Source organism: Anabrus simplex, chromosome 12 (genome assembly GCF_040414725.1).
Source record: "Anabrus simplex isolate iqAnaSimp1 chromosome 12, ASM4041472v1, whole genome shotgun sequence".
Lineage (NCBI taxonomy): Eukaryota > Metazoa > Arthropoda > Insecta > Orthoptera > Tettigoniidae > Anabrus > Anabrus simplex.
The window spans coordinates 1,823,697-1,833,027 of record NC_090276.1 but is presented as its reverse complement, the minus strand read 5'-3'; the positions used below and the strand labels follow the sequence as shown (position 1 = coordinate 1,833,027).

The 9,331-nt window shown below is 42.4% G+C and overlaps 1 long non-coding RNA gene across 1 annotated transcript; it reads right to left on the bottom strand.

The window, feature by feature from the left end:
- Nucleotides 1-739: 739 nt before the first annotated feature.
- LOC136884237 (uncharacterized) lies at nt 740-8,809 on the bottom strand. Its single transcript, XR_010861319.2, has 2 exons — nt 8,081-8,809; nt 740-994 (listed from the first exon to the last, which is right to left on the bottom strand). It is a non-coding gene; the product is annotated as an uncharacterized lncRNA (long non-coding RNA).
- Between the last annotated feature and the right edge of the window lie 522 nt (nt 8,810-9,331).

The window sequence follows — 9,331 nt, the reverse complement described above, 5'->3', positions numbered from 1 at the left end:
AGTGACATGGCGAGTTGGCCGTGCGGTTAGAGGCGCCCGGCTCTGAGCCTGCATTCGGGAGATAGTAGGTTCGAATTCCACTGTCGGCAGCCCTGAAGATGGTTTTCCGTGGTTTCCCATTTTCACACCAGGCAAATGCTGGGACTGTGCCTTAATTAAGGCCATGGCGGCTTCCTTCCCACTCCAAGGCCTTTCCTATCCTGTATCGGTGCGACGTAAAGCGACTAAGGAAAAAAAACGTTAGTGAAGTTAATGGCGTATAAAATTACTGCAGTGCAAGAACTTAAACCGGATGACCTTGCACTACGAATGCGACTTTGTGAATGGGTTTTGAATGCGGTACATGACGGAGAAATTTACCCTAATCTAATGTTCTTTTCGGACAAATCGTGGGTTGATTCAAGTTTCATCAAGAAATTGGTGCTGTTTCTCAGACGGAACTGCAGAGGGTAATGAACAATTTCGGAAGCAGGTGCCAGAAACGCTTGAACAGTTTTAATATCTCCTGGCGCGATATGTGTGTTGTTTCTTTGAAATAGCTTACGCGACAATCTGCCGGGCTAACACTAATCAGAGGGAACAATGAAAGTATCGACGAAAGAAGGACAAGGGTCACTCTTTAGGCCTCTATTTTTAAAACCGTTGGGGTCGTAAAAGACCAACCGAGGTCGGATAGGAAGAGGAAGCAATGCCAGGACTCAGTCAAGTGTCCCGTGGAAAGCAAAGTTTACATCGCTAGTAGTGTGCAGTACATGGTGAGTTATATTTTTATGACAATCGCACAAAACATGTACACTCATTACACACAATGGTAGAAAGCCAGTCTCTTGCTGACAAGAACAGGCAGCACAGCTCCACTCTTCACTTATCCTTCTTCTTGAAGAAACGCCGAAATAGTGACTTCTCGCTCATCGACCGGGATATCCTTTCAGGAGTTGGAGGAGTCACAATGATCTTGGGTACGTTGCTGGGTTTCCACTTGTGCTCCTTCTTCCTGAAACAACCAACACGAGAATTAAACAGAACACCGACACAGACGATGGGAGAGGAAAGGAAGCGGTCATTAGGGCCTCCGACACTGGGATCTCTGGGGACGATGTTGGAACGATCATGCACAGTTGTAAAGCCAGCTATCTTATCCCACTCCAGCTGACAGTGCGTGGACGTGTGCTCCACCGGAGGAATTCTCTCTCAGAACAGACGAGAGGTGCCAGGATATCTGTGTACTGACAGGATATTCACTGTCACTATCCAGCGAGCGGAGTCAAATGTGGGCTCTAGTTGAAAATGCTAATCAACTTGTTCCTAAGTTATGTTATGCAAATTTGCGAGGTATAGAACGTCCGACCAATTTCTACAGATAGTGGAATTTGTTGTTATTAAGATGATAGCTACGTCCTGCTGACTTGTCTTACGTCGTACGTTTCGAGCTGTCAGTGGTGAGTAGAAGAACAAGCTAGAGTGGAGCTTTTAAAATGAGGAAAGAATATAAAGCTGGAATTCAAGAGGACGGATAGGACGAGGGGTAAGGAAGGGAAATGTTTGATACATTTCCAAGTTTGTTGAAAATATTTGAGAAAACTGTAGGTAAACAATTGCTACGGAATCTGCCACCTGGACGACAGCCCTCATTGATTGAGTCGCCACATTTTTCCATCTGCCCTCTTGCATTAGCGCGACGTTCCGAAATGTGACCAGGCAACTCGGCGCTAGTTGATTATGGCGTTGACAGACATCTTCAACTTACGTGCGATAGTCCTTTCGAGGACAGGGACACTTACGGTGTACGGCTCGTGGCTATAAAACAAATAGTCGTGGATTTCAGCGTTGCCAACTTAGGGGTTTTACCCCTAAATTTAGAGGGATTTAATCGTCCCAGAGGGAAAGTTGGGGGATAGAAGAGTTAGGGGGACTTTTAGGGGGAAATTTATTTCTTGAGGAATTTTGAAAGCCTATGGGGTCCCATAATTATTTATTTCATTGCAGTAGCATGCTTAGTTCCGCCAGTGTGTTGGATTTATCTTGATGTTTAAGTTTTAGACACTGCAATCAACGCCATGATTTTCTTTTCTAGAAGGTCTTAACGTACAATCCCTTCACGTGCCTTGGGATTCCCTCTTCTCGTCTTTTTATGAACGCAGCAGTCCCCATATTCTTTACATCTTGCATTGACTACGAGCAAATAGGTGTATTTATATAAAATCGAGCGAATTTTAAAATTAATAATATAATATATTAAAATCCTGGAGACATGCATATCTCTTGCCTTCTCTCTCTGTCCATTCTTCTGCTCGGTAACCGCATCAGCAAATGTTCTTTTTGGTAGATGCTGAGGGGAATCACCCACTTCAGGTGTCGTACATTGTTCATTGGTCCATTTGTAGAGTAAATGTTTCTAGTTGTCAACGTCCCAGAAGATGAATGTAGCGGTCTAATCGCGCAACTTGATGCATTTTTCAGTCTGACTGTGCAGTTCATGCAGTTGTAAGGCTATTTGGGTGACAACTGTGATGCGTATGTGGAGTGATTTATTGTTTTTTAAGCAATTACAGTGCTATTATTATTATTATTATTATTATTATTATTATTATTATTATTATTATTATTATTATTATTATTATTATTTTGGGGTTATTGCCTTATTTAGAGGGATTTCTGAAGCGATCTGGAGGAATTTGAACTTAGGAGTTGGCAACACTGGTGACTTTGCCTGTCTTCTTCCCTAAGCCGAGTCGGTCTTTGCTACAGCACTGCTTCTTGCACATTCCTTGGATATCAGAACGTGAAAGCGCTTCAGCATCGTCACACGTAGCCTACTCAGTACTGACGTGAATCTGTGCTCAAGCTGATAACTCGTCACCAGAGATCCCGAACGCAAGCTCCGTAAGGCACCTTAATGGACAAGGTGCGTCTCTTTCGAGCGAACTGTTATAATTGTTGTTTCCTTTTCATTAGAAAGTTGCTCAGTTGTATAGAAATTCATTGTATGATAAAACGAAGGGTGTTTCCTGAGGTGTCCGCGCACTACGAAAAACGTAAAAGTAAGCAATTTCCTCAATCGTGCCGGAGTCTTTATTATTATTATTATTATTTTTTAATTCAAATCCTACCCAAATTAACATATTTGCATAATTCTTTCTGTAATGTGTTCCTCGAGCGTTTCTGTGGTTTTGAAAAATATCCACAGCGAATGTAACTTAGTTATAAGAGCTTTGGCTGACATTAGCGCTCGTAGTGGTAGAAAAAGGCAAACTGCTAACATAATCGACCGAAGGATTGTAATTTTTAGGAATAAATAAAGAATTCTCATCATTTATCATATTTTATTTAGCTAAAATTCGCAGCTCATGTCCCTGGGATGTTTTCAACACTGAGTTGGTGGCCTGAACTGTGGAATGTTTTATTCTGTTTTTGCGCTGATCATTCATATTGAAGGAGGTTTTAATAATGAATAATTTTGTATGCTTTACGTCCCGCTAAGTACTTTTACGGTTTGCTGAGACGCCGAGGTGCCGGAATTTAGTCCCGCAGGAGTTATTTTACGTGCCAGTAAACATACCGACAAGAGGCTGACGTATTTGATGACCTTCAAATACCACCGGACGGAGCCAGGATCGAACCTGCTAAGTTGGGGTCAGAAGGCCACCGCCAGGTCAATAAGTAGGAGAATTGTTAATGCATGCATCAGACTCCGTAAGTAAGAATTGGATAAAGTTACTAAATGTATTTCATGACCAATCGGACAGAGCAACAGTTCTTGTACAAGTCTTGTGTTTCCGAGATATTACAGAACCGAACTCGGGGAACGTGTCTCCCGCGTACAACAAGGCAGGAAAAAGTGGAAAGGAGAAGGGTTTGGAAACAACAGTGTGTACAGTGAAACCAGCGCACTCTGTGCATCGTGAATGAAGTTGGAAAAGATGTGTTTACGACAGGTGGCCGTCTTTTAGTTTGCTCACACATTGCTCCACTCAAATAAGCTCGTCCTTTTCTTGATTACTTGTAGTTTTATATTGTGGGCTTTTGTAGATGGAACTGCATGTCTTGTGCCGCTGCAGATAACGGATGGTCAGCACGACGAATTATGTTCCCTTTCTACACCTACAACTTATTTCCCAACATTTACCTTAGTTTTCATACAACAAGTATTCGTTCTTTTTGGAAGTATCAGTTCCTTTTAATATGAAATTTTTCAGCAGAAGTTCTTCCCATAATTGTTCATTAATCTCAATGTCAAAAACTTGTGGTAGGATGCAACGTTTCCACTGAAAACTAAAATACTGCAACATCTTCAAGTAAAATAAATTCTCAAAAATAGCCTTTATTGGGAAACAAATCATTTTGATTGATATACCAAGAAAAAATTGATCCCACTGCCATTTAACACTCATCAGACTGGGATGCGGTCACGAAGAGGGTGAAAACGAACCACTATGTTAGGTTTGTGATTAGTAGCAACAAAGAATGAATCAGTATGGGTTTTATAGTACGCTGATTAGTACCAGTGTGACAAACACCATGGGGCTGAGCGTTGGCTATGGTTAGTACCAGTGTGACAAACACCATGGGGCTGAGCGTTTCCTGTGATTAGTACCAGTGTGACAAACACCATGGGGCTGAGCGTTGGCTATGGTTAGTACCAGTGTGACAAACACCATGGGGCTGGGCGTTGCCTGCGATTAGTACCAGTGCATAGAAACACCATGGTTCTACTTTACTGGCCATTATGAAGGGCCGGGACCTCCAAGCCCTCTGGTCACTGTACACCATTGTTTTAAGATAGTTTCTGGGAAGGTGGGGCAGAGCGTGTTTTAGGTTGAAAATCACTGTTCGTCTCTTTTTATTATTTTTTCATTCTAGTCCGAGGATTAATTTTGGATTTATATTTTGACTTTGAATATTGCGAGCTGGATCTGCTGATTTCATTCTTCGTCATCCCGTTTTCAATTCTGGTCACTGGATGAGTTTCGCACTTTGTAATTGTCGTTACATTTCGTCTCATCTCGTACCATTAGGGACGATGACCTAGATGTTAGGCCCCTTTAAACACCTCTTGACCTCCTTCTCATGCTCATACCATCTCACCTTTTAGGGGCGCACGCAGAAATTATTTTTGAGGAGGGATATGAAATATTAGAATTTGAGGGACTTCTAGAAATAATGTTGGATGGATATTTTGAAATGAAAAACACTAAAACTTTGAAAATATCACAATTATTTAATTAAGACACATTTGTATTCATGTTGATGATGAGAATAGCAGACGTCTCCTGGGACAATTCATCGGTCACATGAGTATTCAATGTTCCGTGTGCAGCCAAATAACAGCTCAGGAATGGAAAAAGACCGCCCTGGTGTAATGATGTGGCCAGGAGTTGCCACTTGTTCGTATGTAGCACCAGTAACGCCGCCACATACAAGTACAGCAATACAAACTGATACTAAAATATCATATTTTACTTAAGGAACGATACTTTTTTGATGTGTGGTGCAACTGATATCGTATTTTGCACAATTTTTAACTTTTGTCAAACATTTATTCGACAACGGTGTACAATGTATTAACAATCAGTCAAGCCAGTCTCGAACTTAATAATAAATACCGCAGGCTTATATCCATCAAACTTTATTTGAACACTTTTTGATTTAATTTTGTTAGTATATTTTTCTGTGTTCTAATTGAATAGAATATCACAACCGAGACATCGGTTACAGATTACAGTTCGGTACTTATGAAAAAGTACGAATAGCGGTGCATGGTTGCCACTTCAGTCAAATAAAACCTATTAAACATCATTTAATACTCTTACAATAACTAATTATCTCTTTGTTCATATACACTGACTGAGCAAATGTCATGGGATAGCGGAGCACTGATGCGCAGGTGTGTTGTCTGCGCACCACACGCACCTGTGCCAGCGCCAGTTGTATAGCAGACCTCGTGAGCTGTGGCTGTGCATGTCACAGGTGTAACATGGAACGTCGTCGTGAGCTGACACCGTTCGAACGGGGTATGGTGGTCGGTGCCCGGCGATTTCGGAAGTGGTGCGGGAATTCGGCTTCACACGATCAACCATGTCCAGGGTGCATCGTGAATGGTTGAATGCGGGTGTCACCGTCCACAATAGACAAACGACCGGCCGTCCACCCACCCTCGATGACCGTGACCGGCGACATCTGAGAGGATTGTCAATAGTGACAGACGGGCAACCGTGCAACAAATCACGGTTCAATTCAACACAGGCCGTACTAGACACGTCTCCCAGTGGACAATCCGTAGTAACATGGGTTCTATGGGGTATGGGAGCCGGCGCCGCACACGGGTGCCACTGTTAATCCAACGTCATCGGGCACAACGACGCGCATTTGTCGCCAGTCACCAGGGATGGACACTGGAACAATGGCGTAAAGTGATATGGTCGGACGAACCACGATTTCAACTGCACCATGCCGATGGGAGGCACCGTGTATGGCGCAGACGACATGAAGCGATCGATCCCGCCTGCGTAGAAGGTGTGGTCCAGGGCGCTGGTGTCTCTGTTATGGTCTGGGCCCCCTAGTTGTTCTGGAAGAGACTTTGAATTGTACTCGGAGACTATCTCCACCCATTTTTGGCCTTCCAGCGCCCAGACGGTTCTGCGGTGTTTCAAGATGATAACGCGCCGCCACATCGCTCCCACGTCGCCCGGGAATGGTTCCAGGAACATGCAGCGGAGGTCCAACGACTGCCATGGCCACCGAGGAGCCCCGATATGAACCGTATCGAGCATATCTGGGATGTCCTGGAACGCAGGCTCCGTGCCATGGATCCTGCACCCACGAACAGACCAGCATTGGCGGCCGCTCTGCAAACGATTTGGTGTCAGCTGCGTCCAGAGGACTACCAGAGACTTGTCGACTCGCTGCAGTTCGCAGGGCCAGAGGAGGCCCCACACGCTATTAGGTGACTATCCCATGACATATGCTGAGTCAGTGAACCTTGACAATGTATTGCATTATTCCTACCTGCTGTAATTATTCATAGGTTTTATATTTTATTTGCTGGGGCCCGAAATTGTATTTTACCCGTATTATATTCGTTATGCCTCGGGATGTATTGTCGCTATGAAGTCCATTGCCTCAGGATGATTGCTTTTAGAAGAAATATGTAATATATATCACTATTTACATTTATTAATGGAAGCATCAACACATTGTTGGCAAATTCGTATCTCAAATTGAAAACAAAACAATACAATCTTCAATTACAGTGTTGCCACAAGTTCTTCGTCTTCGATTGTTTACTCTTTCTCTCAGTGATTGCATGCACCTCATCACACACAATTGCCAACACTTCCTGCTTCCTCGTCGGTTAAGTACCATCACTTTTCTGCACTTTTGTCTACATCGAGACGCCACTTCCCTGGACCAATGGTGATGCGTTTTCTAACTCATTATGCTGAGAGTTCTTACTGTGCGCACATTTCTTCTGTTCGTTCTAGTTTGTACGATCTGCGTGCGCTTCTTTCAATACACGGTATAGACGAAATTCGGGGGTGACAAGTTGCGGCAGTTCCCTTTCCCTCAACCAATATTTTGAGGGAAACCAAATATTCGTAACATTACAGACGTACAAATACATATTTAGAAGCACGTTTTCGTTATTATGTTTAATTTATCTCAATGAAAGAAATTAATTCTTGCAAAATTGTAGAAGCTACCTATATAGTGTTGATGGAAATAATTTGTGTTAATGTTCAATTTCTTTTTCACATTATGTAAAATAAAGTTTTATTTTTTGTCGATGTTGTATCCTTGATGTTTACTTTTACGAATAAAACAGGCCAAGTAACAAACATTAGGTCTGCTTCTTAATTATTTGCGAAAGTTCTTTGCTTTACAGAGGTTTGGTTACTAAATTAAAGTTATTACCGTAGAATAGTAGTAATAATTGCTCTCAAAAAGGAGGACCCAGGGACACTCACCCCCCCCCCGCCCCCCAGTCAAAATGCTCAAATTACGGCCATGATACGTGTCAGTTAGTTGTGTAACGGGCTCTACATCATCCTTCTCGTCTATGTAATGAAATCATAATACTAACGTGTCTTTTCTATTGTGTTGATCCATGACTATGGTCTTCAAGGTGCAGCGTTCGCCAGGCTCTGAATCTGAAACATCAAGAAACAAGACAATTGGAATGAGTTCGTTGACATATATGGCATCAAAGTCCGAGAACCATAGAACTCTGAAAATGTCCATGTTGGATATCATAACCCATTTTGATACGCCCGTTATAGCATAACCACCAGTGTTTACCAGCTATTATTATTATTATTGGACCACGTTAATTAGAATTCATCTTCATCTGTTTGTGGGCTTTAATCCTCGTCCAGTTCTCCTTCATCCTTTCACTCTGCAAACTCCTTGGCCTTGATCCTCAACTTGTAAGCATCCCTGTTGCTGATTTTCCTTCCTAGTATTCCAATTTTTCGAGGTCCTTCTTCACCTCCGGATACCAGGGCACCGCAGTTTCTCTTATTGTCTCAATGGTCAGTCTTCATTCTCTAGAACATGGCTCTGCTCTTCCGGATGGTATTTCCATCTTCGTTTCCTTTCTTTCTGTATGATACATCCTCTGTTCTTTGGGGTGCCAGTATCTTCCTCACTTCCTGTTTTATCAGCTGCGGGCGGATTGGAGTCGCTCTTGTATAAATCTATACCTAGAAGAAGAAGAAAGTCAAAAGTAGAACTCAACATTAGCTTGGAAAAAATGATTAAAAATTGTAACAGTTACATTTCGTCTTCTATAAATGTCTTTTGCCCTCATTCGAAGGAAATGAGAATATTGGTGTATAGTTGGATTTTCGTCGTGGTGCACACAACTTCTTGGCATTGTGACAATGTATATAAGTTTGGAACACATTATATTTTCACAAAAACTGGCTAGACAATAACAATTCCACTAGAAACATTGAGTGTTCATTACTCGTACCGTACATTATCCCAATAAGAGCTTGAAACATGTAGAGAACAGACATGCAATACGGCCTTCCCACTCTGCTCTTAATAACTATGTATTACATTCGCACATGACATTCGTTTAGCTGCCCTAATCGATCAGCTTGGCGCGCTTTCTGCAGTACGGCCTGTACAATGTCATCCTTTGTTCTTGCATCCCATTGCATTTGTTTGTTTATTCTGGGCTTGCATTTGTGGCGAAGTTGGGGCTCACGGCCCTGTCTTACGCTTAATCACTTTCAATAATATTATAAAACTTAATCATAATTCTACAAAAACATAAATACTACGGACAGATAACGTTATCTGAGTACCTGCACCAGTGTTATAAGAG